This window comes from Rana temporaria, chromosome 2 (genome assembly GCF_905171775.1).
Source record: "Rana temporaria chromosome 2, aRanTem1.1, whole genome shotgun sequence".
NCBI classification, from domain to species: Eukaryota; Metazoa; Chordata; class Amphibia; order Anura; family Ranidae; genus Rana; species Rana temporaria.
The window spans coordinates 272,406,787-272,424,289 of NC_053490.1; the positions used below are offsets into that span (position 1 = coordinate 272,406,787).

Here is a 17,503-nt window from a genome sequence, read left to right on the forward strand (position 1 = left end):
TGCAATATCAGCAGGGGGAATCTGCACCTCAAGCAGTGATTAGGGTGCACACCAGGCACACCAGACACACACCCTGCGCACGCCTATGATTAGATACTACCTGAATCTGCTGCACATGCCAGTATAGTTACTAAGACGGGCAGAAGAGATTTTTGAATCTTATTCATCTGAGGCCCCGTACACACGTCCGAGGAACTCGACGTGCCAAACACATCGAGTTCCTCGTCGAGTTCAGTGTTGAAGCCGCCGAGGATCTCGGCGGGCCGACTTTCCTCATTGAACAACGAGGAAATAGAGAACATGTTCTCTATTCGGCCCGACGAGTTCCTCGTCGGCTTCCTCGCTTAAAAGTGTACACACGACCGAGTTTCTCAGTAGAATCCAGCTTCGATCGAGTTTCTGGCTGAATTCTGCCGAGAAACTCGGTCGTGTGTACGGGGCCTTAACATTTTAAAGGGATATAGCACCAGAAAAATGTTGGCAGGAATGTATTGCATTCCCCTATATGTGTGTACTTCCAGCCTCTAAACTACATCTTGCTGCCATTTTACAAAGTGCACACAGCTAAGCTGTGAACATCCATTCAGAAAAGGGAGAGGTGTGTTTGTGCCTTCTGTTGCCATGGAACTATTTGTGCTCATGCAGATGCAGAGCAGAGCAGGGTCCCATAGCATCAAAAGAAGATAAATGATCGTCACACTAAGCCAAATTCCTGAAATTCAGCCAGTTCAGTAGGAATTTACCAAATTTCGATCCATGTATGGGCAGGCTGGTTGTACAGCATTCGATCTAACCGACTTCTGTACATCCAGCCTGTTGGATTTTCCCCATTCGATCAGCGCTGCTGGATACAGTCTGCAACACAGAGGCGTAACTAGAACCTTCAAGGCCCTATTGCAAGAAACCATGAAGGGTCCCCAACCCTTGGTTCCGGGGCCCTTCCCTCCAAACCTGGGGCCCCTTACCCCAGTCACAGGGCCCTTTATTACGGTTCCACAGCTGGACCCTTTCACATGTTCTGCAGCAAGCCCTCTTCCTGCTGTCTTGGTTAGATTTGCCACCTTTTCATCAAGCCAAACCTGAACACTTTAGCGGCGCACAGCAATTTTTTTATTGTAGTATACACTATACACATTTTGTGATTAAATAACATTTCTAATCATATAGATTTGATCACAAGAGTCCCACTTACATCAGAGTCCACAGAGTTCCCCCTTTACATCTGAATCCACAGAGTTCCCCATTACATCTTTAGCAGCGCACAGCTAATTTTTAATTGTGGTGTACATATATTTTGTGATTTAAATAACATTTGTATTCATATAGATTTAATCACACAAGACCCCCTTACGTCAGAGTCCACAATGCTCTGTGCATTGCCTGCACCCACTGGATTTTGGGCTATTTTATTCACCACTGAGGTACATCATCTGGAGCGGCGGTTCCTTCTTTCACAGAGTTACCCCATTACATCTGAATTCACATGGTTCCCCTTTACATCTGAACTCACAGAGTTTGCAAAGCTTCCCTTACAGTAGAGTCCGCAGAGCCCCCCCTCTTACACCAGAGTGTGCAGAATTTCACTGTACAGGGTAGCTCTGTGGACTTTAATGTAAAGAGAAACTCTGATGTAAGGGGTGCTCTGGGAAGGGGGAAGGCTGTGGTCTGGACAGTGTTCACACCATACGTGCATGAAAACTGATGGGAAAAAGAAAACAAAGAAACATTTTTAGAAGGGAAATGGAAGGAAAAGGTAAGTGAACCAACAATACACTAGCTTAAAGGAACCTATTTAGAAAATAAAAAATGAACCTTTACAACCCCTTTAACTTTCATCTTGCATTGCATTTTAAATATAAAGGAAGAGTACAGTATAACATTGAATGGGGATACCGTTCTAATAACTTCTATAATAAACACTAAAATATAGATAATGTTTTACTTTTCTAGTTAAGTAAAAATGAATGAGAACAATTATTAATTGCTGGTATTAATCATTAACATGTCAACAAAAATGAAGTGTAGAAGAAACTGTCACTATGAAAGCGCCTGTTACCTCTAGCAGACATAGAACAAAATATATATAATAGTATTCTGTGCTTAGTGTGTGTGTGTGTGTGTGTATACATTTTTTTTTTGTGTATACATTTTTTTTTGCCCCATGGGATACCATAATAAAGTAGGCAAAACTTTTTTTTTTTTCATTTTGGATAGAGTAAGGGCTCATTTACCCTTTCTGCGGCTATATTTAACAAGGCTTTGGACAAGCTTGTTTTGCTTTGCTTTGCTTTGCCTCAGCTTTGCTTCAAAAATGATACCCTATATATCTTCAGTGGTGCTTTAAAGCATCTTCAAAGCCTCCACAGAAGTCTATGGCAAAGCTTGTTTGAAGTCCCACCGAAGCCTCTTTGAAGCCCCACCGAAGCCTCATAAAAGCAAAAGCAGGTGTAAACAGGACTGTAAGTAAACCATTTTATTTGGTGACAGGAGCTTTGACTAGCGTTCAGAGAGCTTTAACAAAGCCTGTCCAAAGCCATGTTTTGAAGCAAGTTTAAACTAGCCCTAAGGGAGGATTATAACCCCTGTAATGTTTATTTTTGCCATCTTTGTCCCATTAGGGAGGTTTACCTTCACTTCCTGTCCCATAACCAAACAGGATGTGAGAAGAAATCCCTGCAAATTAAGGGAATCTCTTGGGGACCCCCAGGTCACCAGACCTAGTGTCCCCATTGGAAGATTTCCCCACTTTTCTGGGGACAACCCAAAATTTGGGATTTTCTTTTACTTTCATTTACTATGATAATGGTAAACAGGACAAATAGAGAAAGTAAATCTCCCTAAAAGTGCAAGTCGGCTCCACAGCTGCTGCAGATCTGTGACATTGAGCTTACAGAGCTCTTTACTGCCACCTCTGGCTGCTTCCTGTATGTGCGGCCCTCGTGAATGCAGCCTGTAATGTATTTTCACAGGGACATGTGAAGGGAGGAGGCTGTTTGTGTACGGGGGGAGGGCAGAACTGTGTGTGCGTGCTTACAGATGTGTGTGTGGGGGCCTGACATATATACAGATGAGGGGGCAGCTGAGTGCATACAGGTATGATCAGTGAAGGGGGGGTGCCAGATATAGGAAAGATCATATCATCTGTCCTGTCCTGTATACAGCTTTATACACCCATCTTCCTTCGTGTATTACTCCATCATCACTGACTGCAGATATACTGTACATCATCTGTCCTGTATACAGCTATAAAAACCCACCTTCCTTCCTGTATATACTAATACCATCCACCCCCTCTATATACACATACTGTAAACCCTCTGTACTGTACAGGCAACATTTGATGTGCACAATGAGGCTGCATATGATGGGCACATGCCTGCGCTTTATGTGACAATGACTAAGTCCCTTCCCTTCATGACATTGTCAAAAAGGGGCAGAGCATGGGTGACCCTAAAATGATGCCCCCCCTCCCCTGAGAAAAGTCCTGCAGACGACAATGGGCACTTCCCTTGTACGCGAATAATCATGTTAACCCAGCCATCGATGGTTAGAATTCAACTATTACCTTTTGTACCAACACCCCCTCCCTTTAGAATGTAAGCTCTATGAGCAGGGCCCTCCTGTACCTTCTGTATTGAACTGTACTGTAATTGTGCTGTCCCCCCTCTACATTGTAAAGCACTGAGTAAACTATTGGCGCTATATAAAACATGTATAATAATAATAATTCAAACCATGTATGGGTTGCCTCAATGTACCCAATTTGACTCATCGATCAATTTGAGTACAACCAGCCTGTTGGATTTTACATGCCAATTACTATTACAGCCACTAGCACTAAAGACTATTCCCCCCTGCTGAAAGAACACAATGGCTTTGTGGGAAGGTTTCCCCCATCAACATTGTCTGTGTTGATGGGGGAATCAAGCGATTTTCTTTCCTGCAACCTGTGGCTGCAGGATACAAAATAGTTCCATCTGTGGCTGGTCTTAGGAGTAAAAAGGATTTTCTGAGTATGTGATCACTTCTAAAATAAGAATCTGCAGCCTAGGGTGACCACGTGTCCCGGATTGCCCGGGACAGTCCCGCATTTTGCAGGTCTGTCCCGGGCACCTATATTCCAGGACAATACAGTGTCCCGGAATGAAACTGACACAGTCACCCCCCCAAGCCAAACGAATGCCCCCAAAAAAGACCGCCACATCACCGCTTTACTCACTGACAGTACTTGTCCTGGCCGGGAATGCCTGGAGGAGCACAATCCCCACCCCCTGCTTGTAATTGGAGAAATCCAAAATCCCACCATTTGTGTCCAATCACTGTGCTGTGATTCATTACACCACAAGCTGATTTTTGGGAAGGGGGTGTCCCTGAATGGTAGTTTGGAAATGTGGTCACCCTACTGCAGCCAGATTTTGTGTTAGCATCTTGTAAGCCTTTAACAAACCCAGGCAATTCAAATAGAGTGTATAATGAAACAATGTATAAGGCCTAATTTCCTGACAGGAGAAAAGCAGAGTTCAAAACGCTCCTGAAGCTGCATTTTTCAAATGCTTTTAGGTGCTTTCACATGCGTTCAGGCATGTCATGTGTTTGGGCGTTTATTCACTTAATTGGCCAGATCAGTAATTTATTCTGGTCATTGAAATGCATGAATGCTAAATCGCTAAACTTGCCCAGTGTTTATGTATTCTTAGACACATTTGTACTTGTTTAGATGCGTTGTGTGTTTTTTCTGCCGAATGCAATTTAGGACCATTCAGATTTCTGCCCTTAAATGCCACTGACTCTAAATGCTTGTAAATGCCTATGTGTACATGGACACATAGGCTAATATAGAGGGTCTTTTAAGGGCAGAAAAAAATAACTCAAACGCACAGCTGCAGTGGATGAGGCCTAAAAAGTTACCTTTAAAGCCATTCACACCATGTGCAGTGTCCTGCATTTTTCAGTACCAGATCAATACCGGTCACTGGAAGGGTACATAAAAAACGTGTTTCTATGTTCTAGTTCACACCACAACGCTGTGTAAATGTGCGTTGCAGTGTGTTGTGTTAAAATGCAGTATGGGAAAATAAAGATCTTCACCATCACAACTTATTATAGTGATAATCTAGTCATTTGTTCACATAAAGAAACAGTCATCACAGGTCGGCATTCTGGGACCTCAAAGATTCTGCCTTGTAAAAGGGATCATGTGATATCCCAAAACATCAGCATGTGATGCCTGTTACTTTATGTAAATAATAGACAAGATTATTACTATATGAAAGTGGCACTATCCACCAATTCACTACAGCACCCTACACAAACTGTGGCCAAGCCTGAAAGGAGTGCAACAGATACAATGCAACTTCTCTTAAAATGCAACATAACTAAAATATATATATATATATATATATATATATATATATATATATATATATATATATATATATATATATATATATATATATATATATATATTGTAGTATTTTGACTCTTCCAGGGACTTGACATTTCACATCAGATTATAGTAAAAGGCCTGCCAAGTCGTGCATAAAAACACAACACACATAGAAATACATGTTGAATGCACATCAATAAGCACATGCTTCCGATGTATTGAGTTTATGTGGTATGGTGTGAATAGGCCCTTACTAACAACTGCATGTCAAAACAGTCAGAGGTCTGGAGATATAGGTATATGTAAATGCACATAGTTGTGGCGCACTAGTGCAGGGTTCAACAGGTTAAAGCAGGCAGTTGGGAGGTGCCTTACTGCCTGTCATATACTCTGAAGAATGATGCGAAAGTAGATCGCTCTTCAAAAACCAAAGCAAGCGTGAACGAGCCCTTACTGTAAGGACCTGTTAACACCAGAAGTCTGCATTCCTGGGTGATTCCTTTTGAGAAATGTGCTGCACCAAATCGCTTGGTACTGCGGTACTGCATTTGCGATCTTTGTGTGGGGTGCCATTGACAACTTATTGGCACCTACAGCAAATGGCACATGCAATGAATTTTGAACTTGGTGTGGGAAATTCACATGGAATGCGCCTTTCCTGTACCACGTTGTGGTATGAACCAGTTCTAAAAGATAAGCTTAGTTAAACCCCTTGCCCTGCATTCACACCTGAACTGAATGTATTCCTGATGAATGTGAAGTCTTTTTTCAGGCATTTAGTAAGCTTGTATCAAGTTTCAGCCATTTGTTTGCAGGGCTGGGCAATGGGAGAAAATGAGTTCATAGGCGGAAAGCAGTTCTTCAGTCATATAAATTTACACTTGCATGAGCTTCTATTGAAGTCTGAGGCCCGGATTCAGAAAGGAGATATGACGGCTGTAACGGAATGACCCGGGACACCCAGAGACTTTGTAAGGATGAGGGGTACTCCTGTACTGGCGTCACTAAGGAGTCTTATGTCTAGGGTCACCTTATGTCCGATAGGGCCATAGGGTGACTGAGAAATGATGTCCTAAATTACAGGACAGGGGACGTCACTGATAGTTCATATTGCAGGGTTTTGAGATACTGCAAGATGTTGGTTAATTGTGACCCAACCAGTCAATAGTGACTCATTTCCATGATTAGCCCTGACTAGTGACATGCTAATTGAGTCAGGCTCCTGGTAGACCTTTCATTGTGTGATAACACTGCTTTAAGTCTATTGATGCTCAGAGGTGTGAATACCTTTTGGTCAAGCTGTATGCGAAGATAGAACGTCTGTCTGGGGATATGGATTAAGAAGAGATCATTGTGTGTGATGGTGTTTTGTTTGTTATGCTGTTAATGAAGGAAGGTGCAGTGATTAGATCATGATAATTATAGCCCGGCGCCGACATGTCTAGAATGTTTAGTAATTAGCTCAAAGAATGTGATTGAAGCCCCCCACGGTGTGATGTGTGGGTGGGGAGTTGATTGTTCCTTTAATGCCTTGTACTGTATATAAGACTGAAAGAAACCATTAAAGTTGTCATTACATTTGGAACAAGTACAGAGCTGCGTGTCTCGTCTTGATTCTGGGGAAATGGGATGTCTGATGTCTGTTGGACGGTTGGAGTGTCGATAAGCTGTCGTGGATGTGATGGAAGGTCGTAAACGATGGCGACCGTTACAACGGCGTATCTCCGGATACGCCGTCGTATCTCTGAGTGTACGTGGTCATAACTATGCGACTGATTCAGAGAATCAGTTACGCATAGATTTCCCTAAGATCCGACCGGCGTAAGTGTCTTACACCGTCGTATCTTAGGCTGCATATTTACGCTGGCCGCTAGGTGGCGCTTCCGTATAGTTACGCAATGAATATGCTAATTAGGTAGATACGCCGATTCAGAAACGTACGTCCAGGCGGCGCATTTTTTTACGTTGTTTACGTTAGGCTTTTTCCGGCGTAAAGTTACCCCTGCTATATGAGGCGTAGCCAATGTTCAGTATGGACGTCCTACCTGCGTTGAGTTTTGAAAATTTTACGTCGTTTGCGTAAGTCGTTCGCGTAAGTCGTTCGCATGCGCCGTTCGAAAAATACGTCAAATACGTGGGGTCACAGTGAATTTACATAAAACACGCCCACATCATCCCCATTTGAATTAGGTGGGCTTACGCCGACACACATACGTTACGCCGCCGTAACTAAGGGCGCAAGTTCTTTCTGCATACGGAACTTGCGCCCTAAGTTACGGCGGCGTACCGTATATGTGATACTTTACACCGCGCCGACAGATACTGCAATGTATCTGAATCCGGCCCTATGTGGCCAAAGACTCTTGAATAAACTCAAAAAAGTTCATATACGTTTTTGAGCATTGTTAAGCATAGGCCATAGAATGTAGAGTGACTCAGCATACACGTGTGAACAGGGACAATTAGAAAAAATGGAAGTCTGCATAGGGAAACCATCCTTTTTTCTTAAGCCTCGTTCTGGATCTGTTTTCCCCGAGCATATTTTGTCACGCTCGGGTGTTTTCATCTGCTGGTTTCCATTGGTGGTTATTTCGGCTGTTTCCCAGCCCCCTCTCCGTTCCATGGCTATCTTGCCATCTCGCTACCCGCCACCGGGGATTCGGCTGAGGCTTCATATGTTTCATCTGGTCCTACACGAGCTGGGTTTTCCCCCTTCTCAGTGGATTTCCCAAGGATGCATGAGGCTTTTACCACCGCAGCATTTATTCACCAAGCCAGCCTACCTTTGACCACCTCCACAAGATATTATCCCAAGCCCCGCTTCTGCATCCATTACCGTGGACAGTGGGACTCGCCTCCAACCCCGCTCCCTCTTCAATGGATGAGAGCGCTGACCAGTGTGTTCTGGTGGGGGGCACAACAGGGCTGTCTTTTCCATTGGGCACGCTGGGCAGTTGCCCGGGGGCCCCACTTGCCTGGGGGGCCCCCATCGGCTGCCCAGCAACCCCAGTAAAAAAAATGGTGGAGAGCAGCGGGTCAGAACTGTAGAACTGTCTACAGTCTCTGAGGAGGAGTCTGAAGAGGAGTCAAGAGTGGGAGCGCCTCCGGGATGGGGGTCACGGGAGAAGTCAGACATGAGGAGACATTAGGATAAAACCAGAGCAGCCAAGCTGGAGCCATCTGACTGAGCCGTGCATGTTGCACCTGAGAGGAGATCAGTGATAGTGCCACCAGGACAGTCTAAGGGGCAGGTGGTTGCTGATATAAGGGGGGAGTGAATACAAAAATATTAGTGACCCCCCCCCCCCTTACCTTAGTGTATTTACTCTACGGAAGTTGGTCTCTGGTCACCAGAGTGCCCCACACATCAGAGTTCCTGGTGTTCCCCTTTACATCAGAGTCTGCAGGATTCCCCCTTACAGTGCAAGGACCCTGATGTAAGTGGGAACTCTGATGTAAAGAGAAAGCAGTGAACTCTGATATAAGGTAGTCTCTGGTCACCAGAGTCCCCCTCCATATCAGAGTTCCCCCTTACATCATGATCTGCAGCGTTCCCCTTTACATAAGAGTTCCCTTTCACTGTAAGGGGGAATCCTGCAGACTCTCATGTAAGAGGAAACTCTGAGAAGGCTGGGTTATAGTAACCTAACCTTCATGTCAATGAAGAAATTTGTAAAACTGTAATTTTAGGTACTTTTTTTTGCAGTGCCAGTAAAATAAATGTGGTTCTGCCAGTAAATTTCATGATTTTTGTCAGTAAATTCTCGTGCACGATTGTGTAGACAGGGCCCCAGTGCACTGTATTGCCCGGGGGCCTATAATTCTCTTAAGATGCCACTGGGGCACAATAGAACAGCAGGGGAGATCGCTGTACTAACATTGGATTGTTAGTACAGCGGCTCCTCCCGCGCTCTTCTGGGTTCTTTTTCGTTCAGCCCTCTGGATTTAAAAAAAAACTGCTAGTGTATACTAGGCTTAAGGCTGACCTAGACATATCATATAATGTTCAGGCCATGCCTGCCCATTAACAACTTAAGGACCGGACCAATATGCTGCTAAATGACCCAAGGGGTTTTTACCAATTCGGCACTGCGTCGCTTTAACAGATAATTGCGCGGTCGTGCGACGTGGCTCCCAAACAAAATTGGCGTCCTTTTTTTCCCACAAATAGAGCTTTCTTTTGTTGGTATTTGATCACCTCTGCGGTTTTTATTTTTTGCGCTATAAACAAAAATAAAGCGACAATTTTGAAAAAAATTCAATATTTTTTACTTTTTTCTATAATAAATATCCCCCAAAAACATATATACATTTTTTTCCCCCTCAGTTTAGGCCGATACGTATTCTTCTACCTATTTTTGGTAAAAAAAATCGCAATAAGCGTTTATCGATTGGTTTGCGCAACATTTATAGCGTTTACAAAATAGGGGATAGTTTTATTGCATTTTTATTCATTTTTTTTTTTACTACTAATGGCGGCGATCAGCGATTTTTTTCGTGACTGCGACATTATGGCGGACACTTCGGACAATTTTGACACATTTTTGGGACCATTGTCATTTTCACAGCAAAAAATGCATTTAAATTGCATTGTTTATTGTGAAAATGACAGTTGCCGTTTGGGAGTTAACCACAGGGGGCGCTGTAGGAGTTAGGGTTCACCTAGTGTGTGTTTACAACTGTAGGGGGGTGTGGCTGTAGGACTGACATCATCGATCGAGTCTCCCTATAAAAGGGATCACTCGATCGATGCAGCCGCCACAGTGAAGCACGGGGAAGCCGTGTTTACATACGGCTCTCCCCGTTCTTCAGCTCCGGGGAGCGATCGCGACTGGGCGGCTATAAACGAATAGCCGCGCCGTCGTCCCGGATCGCTCCTGAAGCCACAAGGACCGGCGCATGTACCGGGGGGGTCCCGATCGGACCCCCGACCCACGTCAAGCAGAGCACGTACAGGTACGTACATGTGCCTGTCCGTGCCATTCTGCCGACGTATATGTACATGCGGCGGTCTGGAAGTGGTTAACTGAAAGGACTTTACCTTTAAAAAAAGAAACTGCTAAAAGGAAGTCTTTTTATTGCAAAAGAGACATAGGGCTGATTTGCTAAAGAGGTGGAAAATCTTCATGCAATGCATTGTGTGAATATTCACTTCAATTATCCAAGCACATACAGATGAAATATTTGTTTTTCACATAATTGGAAAATTTAAGTTAATATTCACATAATTTACAGTGTGAAGATTCCCAACTTCTTTAGGAAATAAGCCAACACACACTGCCTTAAAAACTCCAAATTAGAACCACTATTCTGTTGCTCTAAAGACCACTTCTTCAGATGAAAGTGGTTATTCCGTATGGACTTGTTCACACAGGTTGCAGGCAAGTGCAGGTAATCTTCCCTCCTGTAGGTGGCACTGTGCCATTGCTACATGAGAGAAGGATTTCATAAGGGAATTGGTGCCTTAGGCCAGTTGTTCCCAACCTCCGTCCTCAAGTACCCCCAACAGGCCATGTTTGCAGATTTTCCTTTATCTTGCAAAGGTGCTTTAAATCAGAGTCAATGACTTGTAATTTTGGACAGCTATTTTATCTAAGAGAAATTCCCAAAACATGGCCTGTTGTGGGGGTACTTAAGGACTGAGGTTGTGAACCACTGCCTTAGGCAGCCCATAGATGATCTGCTATTCTTTTCTTCCCCCATGGGTGAAAGGAAAGAAAATTGCTTGATTCCTCCATCAACGCAGTCAGCATTAATGGAGGAATGCCATCCGCAGCGCCAATGTGTTCTTCAAGCCGGGAAGGCCCCCTATAGCTGCCAGCAGTAATTAAATGTAAAAAAAAAAACACGACAGGATGGTTGTACCCAAGTCATTAAAAGGACCGACTTGGGTACAAATCAGTCACAAAATATTCCAACTGCACACCTTCCAGGAAAATGGCCAATAAGTAAAAGGGTGCTGAAACGATCACCAGCTGGGAACCGGAAAGCAAATCATGTACACGTATTTGCCAGCACACCAAGGATCATCGAAAAAACGTCCAAAAATGTTATGCATAATAGCGATCCAAAAAGCCTTTTGGATCGCTATTATGCATTACATTTTTGGACGTTTTTTCAATGATCCTTGGTGTGCTGGCGAATATGTGTACTTGGGTACAAATCAGCCTGCTCATACATGGGTCAAATCTTGAATTTATGTATGTATGGCTGGCTTTAGAGACTCCATCTGTTGTCTCAGGGAGAGAAGCTGTCAGGTGGACGCAGAGTGCTCGAGAGACATAGGTGGCCATTTTGTTGTGTAACTTTCTAAATAGGGGGCCCCCTGTCATTAGGGTGTGTATTAAAGTGGTAGTAAAATCTTTTTATTTATTTCTATCCACAGGTAACCTTATAATAAACCTAGGGGCAGATTCACGTACCTCCGCGCATCTTTCCGCTGGGCGCAGCGTATCTAAGATACACTACGCTGCTGTAACTTTTTTTTTTTCCGAATCCTCAAAGAATTTGCGCCGTAAGTTACGGCGGCGTAGTGTATCTTTGGCGGCGTAAGGGCGCGGAATTCAAATGGATGTAATGGGGGCGTGTTTTATGTAAATACGTTGTGACCCGACGTAAACAACGTTTTTTTTTAACAGCGCATGCACCGTCCGTGGGGGTATCCCAGTGCGCATGCCGAAATTAAACCGGAACAAGCCAATGCTTACGACGGTGACGTCATTTTACGCAAATCCGCAAAATTCAAATTTTGACGCGGGAACGACGGCCATACTTAACATTGAGTATGCCACCATATAGCAGCTTTAACTATACGCCGGAAAAAGCCGAACGCAAACGACGTAAAAAAATGCGCCGGACGGACGTACGTTCGTGGATCGCCGTAACTAGCTAATTTGCATACTCAACGCGGAATTCGACGGAAATGACACCTAGCGGCCGGCGGAAAAAATGCAACTAAGATCCAACGACGTACTAAGACGTACGCCTGTCGGATCGATCCCAGATGCCGTCGTATCTTGTTTTGTAGATACAAAACAAAGATACGACGCAGGAACTTTAAAATTACGCGGCGTATCACTAGATACGCCGGTGTAATTCTTTTGTGGATCTGCCCCCTTGTCTGTAGGTAGAATTAATATCTCCTAAATGTGCACCGTTTAGCAGATATGCGATATCTCTGCAGCCGGTGGCAGCACTGGCGCATGCACTCTAAAGGAGCGGCATACTCATGCTGTTCCTTCAGAGCTGTGTGCATTGGTCACAACTCCCATGTGCATGCGTGGGGGTGACGTCATCACGGCTCAACCAGTCAAGTGGCCGAACTGCACAAACCCGGAAAAAAAACCCGGGTGAAGATGGAAGCCTCTGCAGTGATTTGCACTAGGACTGGGGATTTGAGAGAGGGGATTTATGCTAGGAGTGGGGATTTGATGGAGGATTTATACTAAGAGTGGGAATTTGGGAGAGGATTTACACTAGGAGTGAGAATTATTTGTACTAGAAGGGGGGATTTGGAAGGAAAGCAGTGGGGATTTGTGGTAGATTGGGGGGAGATTTGAGGTAGAAGGTGGGATCACGGGGCAAAGATTTGTGCTGGGAGGGGGATTTCTGCATTTTGTTTGGGGCTTGCAGAATTTATGCTTTGGGAGTGAGCGTGTTGATTAGTGCTGTTTTTTCTTGGGGGGGGGGGGTCCTTGAGTGCTAGATGACCTTGTCCCAGCACTGCCCTCACTGCACAAAAGGCATTCAACAGATCTCCTCCTATCTACTAGCTTGGGACCACCACTTGTTTCACCATTGCTTCCCCTGCCTCACTGCACTGGCACTCCTTAGGGTCGTCAGCTTCTTCCTCAGCACCAGCCCACCCTACCCGCACAGGCCCCTTACTTTCACTCCCACTCCTTGGTCACCCTTAGTGACACTTAGATTCTTCCTCAACTGTATTCCCCTTTCCCACAGGGTCGCCCTATTTTTCCATGCCTGCCTGGTGGTTGCCCATGTGGGTCGTCCCCGTTGAGCCATCTGCCAGAGCTCCCGGTTGGAGATGCCCCTGGATGCCTGTCATGCCTCACCACCACACCATTAACACACGAACCATAATTAGTAAGTATGCACCTCGGTGCTAGGAGTTTAAAACCCTACCCCTATCTATGCTTCCACCAATGACTTACACATAATCTGTATCCTAGATACATCGCGTGCATGCTCCTGATGAGTGGCGCAGAAGCCGCAAAACACGTCGAGCTACCTGATGCCGTTCCTTCTACTCTTCTACACTCAGATCCCCCAATTATTGTGCAAATTCTACCTATACAGGTCCAGCGAGGCCATAGGTCCTGCAGGCATTATTCTTAACTACGATTTTACACAACCTTGCCTTGGTGACCCAGGGAATTTTATTATTGTCTCATTATTATTAATTATTAATGAGCGGTACCTCACTTTTTGAGTAAAGTTCTGTTTTAAGCTAGACAGATGGAGTTTTACTCATGCCCTTGAGAAAGTCACGTGATCAGTTGGGAGGAGCTGGGTGATGTCACATCCAGTCGCGGCTGAGGCCAGAAGTTTTGAATTTTATCAATGCTGACTGTTCTTGTCTTATACTGTATGTATGTTACTACTTTTTAATAAATTACCTTTTACGGAATTGCTGCACTATGGAGATCTCCTTTGTCTTATATGGCCCCTGAATGAAGGAGAGTGAAAAGGATGTACTGTATATGGTACAGTGGGAGAGCTCTGTATACTTATTTTCCCCAATTGCTGCCTTTACACCTTCTTCCTGGTTTGGTGTTCTAAGTGGAGGAGAGGAGTGGAGATTGGAAGGTGATCTGACATTAAGGATTTATTTACCCAAAGTACTGTTAGACTCGCTGTGGCCTTTGTTTAACAGCTTGCCAACCAGCCACCATCATTATACTGCAGTCGGTTGGCACGGCTGCACGAATTGATGTAGGTATGTGTCGGCCACTTTAAGAGCTATAGGGGGTAAGCATCCCACGGTGCGACGCCGGATTCCAATGTGCGGCCGCGATGTCTGCCGGTGACCCGCAAAAAACAGTGCGATTGGAATGTGGTGCTGGAAAAGCGCATTGAATCGCTGCGTTCCCTGCACTGCATAGGTTGATTGGTATGCAGTCAAATCCTGATGTGAACCTTTGTAAAGAATTGAAAACATTAGGGAATTCCCATTGCATACTTTCTTATCCTTATGTCTTATCTAAGGACTCTGGGCCAGATTCTCAAAAGAGTTACGACAGTGTATCTCAGGAAACACCGTTGTATCTCTGTTTTTGGCCCCGGGTATCTATGCAAGTGATTCCTAGAATCATTTTCGCATAGATACGGCCAAGATCCGACAGGTGTAAGTCACTTACACCGTCGGATCTTAGATGTAGTTCGACGCTGGCCGCTAGGTGGCGTTTACGTTCAGTTCTCATTTGACTATGCAAATGAGCCTGATACGCCGATTCCCGAACGAATTTGCGCCGCATAGTCGTCGTTTACGTTGTTTCCGTAAGCGTAAGGTTACCCCTGCTATATGAGGGGTAACCTTACGTCAGTCCGCCGTATGCCATGTTAAGTATGGCGTCGGGTCAGCGTCGTCTTTTTCCGTCGGTTACATCGTTTTACTAAGTTGTCCGCGAATACGACTTTACGTCAATGACGCTCACGTCAGCGTCTTTGACGTTTTCCTTCGTGAGCTGGAGCATGCGCACTGGGCTCTTTTTCCGCCCGGCGCATGCGCAGTTCGATCGACGCGGGGCGCGCTTAATTTGAATACAAGCCGCCCCCTTTGAATTACGCGGCCATACGCCTGGCCATTTACACTACGCCGCCGCAAATTATGGAGCAAGTGCTTGGAGAATACGGCACTTGCTCCAGTAAGTTGCGGTGGCGTGGTGTAAATGGCTTACACTACGCCAACGCCGGATCTTAGAGAATCTGGCCCAAGGTCAGTAAAAATGGGGATACCTGAATTGTGACCCTGGTCCCTCATTTCAGAGCCTTTGCATCCATAGGCTTCATTTCTAAGTGGCGGCACCAGCGTACATGGTACTATGGTACACAACAGTTAATCTGCACGGTGACGTATGATAAGGTATTGATTGGCTGAAATATCCAGCATTCTGTAATGTAATAGGACCTTCTAGTGTTGAAGAATAACATGGTTTTACATGACATTGCGTGGGATTAGTCATTTTATAAATATGCTGGATGGTAGAATGACCCAGGTTAGATGACAAGGTACATGTGACACGTAAGTAGATGTATGTAACATGTAGCAGATCATCACCTGAAATGTGGAAAGTTTACCAATACTGGTCCAAGCGGTGTACATACATGTTACATGCCAGCTAGCAGGATCTGTGACTTAGCCTAGCACAGGGGAAATCCCTGGTGATGCAAGCTACATGAAGATAAAAGCATTATTCTGGGAATGAATGGGATCCTGAAAATCATAATCACCCCGTCTATTCATTTGTATTTCAATAAGATCAAGCAGGTTGGAGGGATAGAAAAAAAAAAAAAGAAATGACACAGAAATGGAACCGATATGTGCTAGTAATAAAAGCCAAGTGTGTGTGTGTGTGTGTGTGTATAATATATAGATATACATATATATATTTAGGTATATATATATATATATATGTGTGTGTGTGTGTGTGTGTGTGTGTATAATATATAGATATACATATATATATATTTAGGTATATATATATATATATATGTGTGTGTGTGTGTATAATATATATATATATATATATATATATTTAGGTATCTATATATATATATATATATATGTGTGTGTGTGTATGATATATATATATATAGATATATATATATATTTAGGTATCTATCTCTCTCTATATATATATATATATATATATATTGTGTGTGTGTATAATAGATAGATAGATAGATAGATAGATAGATAGATAGATAGATAGATATATAAATATAAATATATATATATAGATATATATATATATATATATAGGTATCTATATATATATATATATATATATATATATATATATATATTTATATATATTGTGTGTGTGTGTATATGCTACATGGTGACGCGGTGGAGGGACATTGCCATGATTCAGTGTTCTGTGGGATTGGATGACTCACGCTACATATTAAATCTATGATCTATCATACATGGTGGTAAAGGATGACACATCAATGCTATTGGATTCCTGCACCATACATTGCAATATGTGACGTTCCAATGCTATGGGCATCAAGCACTTACCCCTATGTGAAAGGAGTATAAGGAATGTATAGGGGTTGTGTGAATCTGTGCTGAGACTGTCAATAAATAGAAACATCCAAGCGTGAAGGGTCTGCTACATCCACTCTTTGTCAGAAGATGTCTCATCCAGAGAGACCCCCAGGATCAGGGCACACAGAGGATCCAGGGAGACACAGAAGAATATGGCATCCAGGGATAACCTCAAAGGCATATGACAGGTGCTGGCAGCCTGGCATCCATGAAGGAGGGCATCCAGAGACAGATGAAGCCTGTGTCCACACACAGCCAGCACAAAGCCTTGCATGCAGCAGAAAGAAATGAAATCTGCCAAGGCAGCAAAAGGACAGATCTCCAAGATAGAGGAAAAATAGAAATCACATCCACAAGCTTGCTAAGCCTGTCACCATCACCATCACCAGCATCAGCATCAGCATCAGCAGCAGAGGAAGATCACACCCACAGAAAAGCATCCAGACATAGGGATCCAGGCAGAAATCAGAGGCATCCAGATCTGGACATCACACACTTCCCGATGAATAGGAGAGATAGAGATAGAGACCTCCCCACTCCCGATGGGGAGGAGCCGCTCTACAAAGAGCCTCACCCAGATCTGCAGCTGCCGGTGCATGGAGGAGAGCTGGGCTGTCACCGGGGACACTTGTGTGTCTTTATACTAGGAGGGCATCCCTGTGTGATGTACACACTGCACAGCACGCACCTGCTTCATCATCAACACAGACATACACTATACAATCTGATTGTACAATCTTAGCTTTACTATAGGACAAACCTAAATAATCTATTCAATTATTACCAATTCAGGCTGGGTTCACACATATGTGAATTGGATGCGG

General features: G+C 44.1%; 1 protein-coding gene across 13 annotated transcripts in view; it reads right to left on the bottom strand.

Annotated features, from left to right (window-relative positions):
* Window positions 1-16,954, bottom strand: part of MACF1 (microtubule actin crosslinking factor 1) — a 410,210-nt gene extending 393,256 nt beyond the window's left edge. For 10 of the 13 annotated variants that reach the window (XM_040337002.1, XM_040337005.1, XM_040337001.1 and 7 more), the window contains exon 1: window positions 16,650-16,954. The gene's annotated coding sequence lies outside the window, so the exon portion shown is untranslated. The remainder of the gene's footprint in view (window positions 1-16,649) is intronic. The other 3 variants (XM_040337007.1, XM_040336999.1, XM_040336993.1) reach the window with 1 other exon arrangement.
* Window positions 16,955-17,503: the final 549 nt, after the last annotated feature.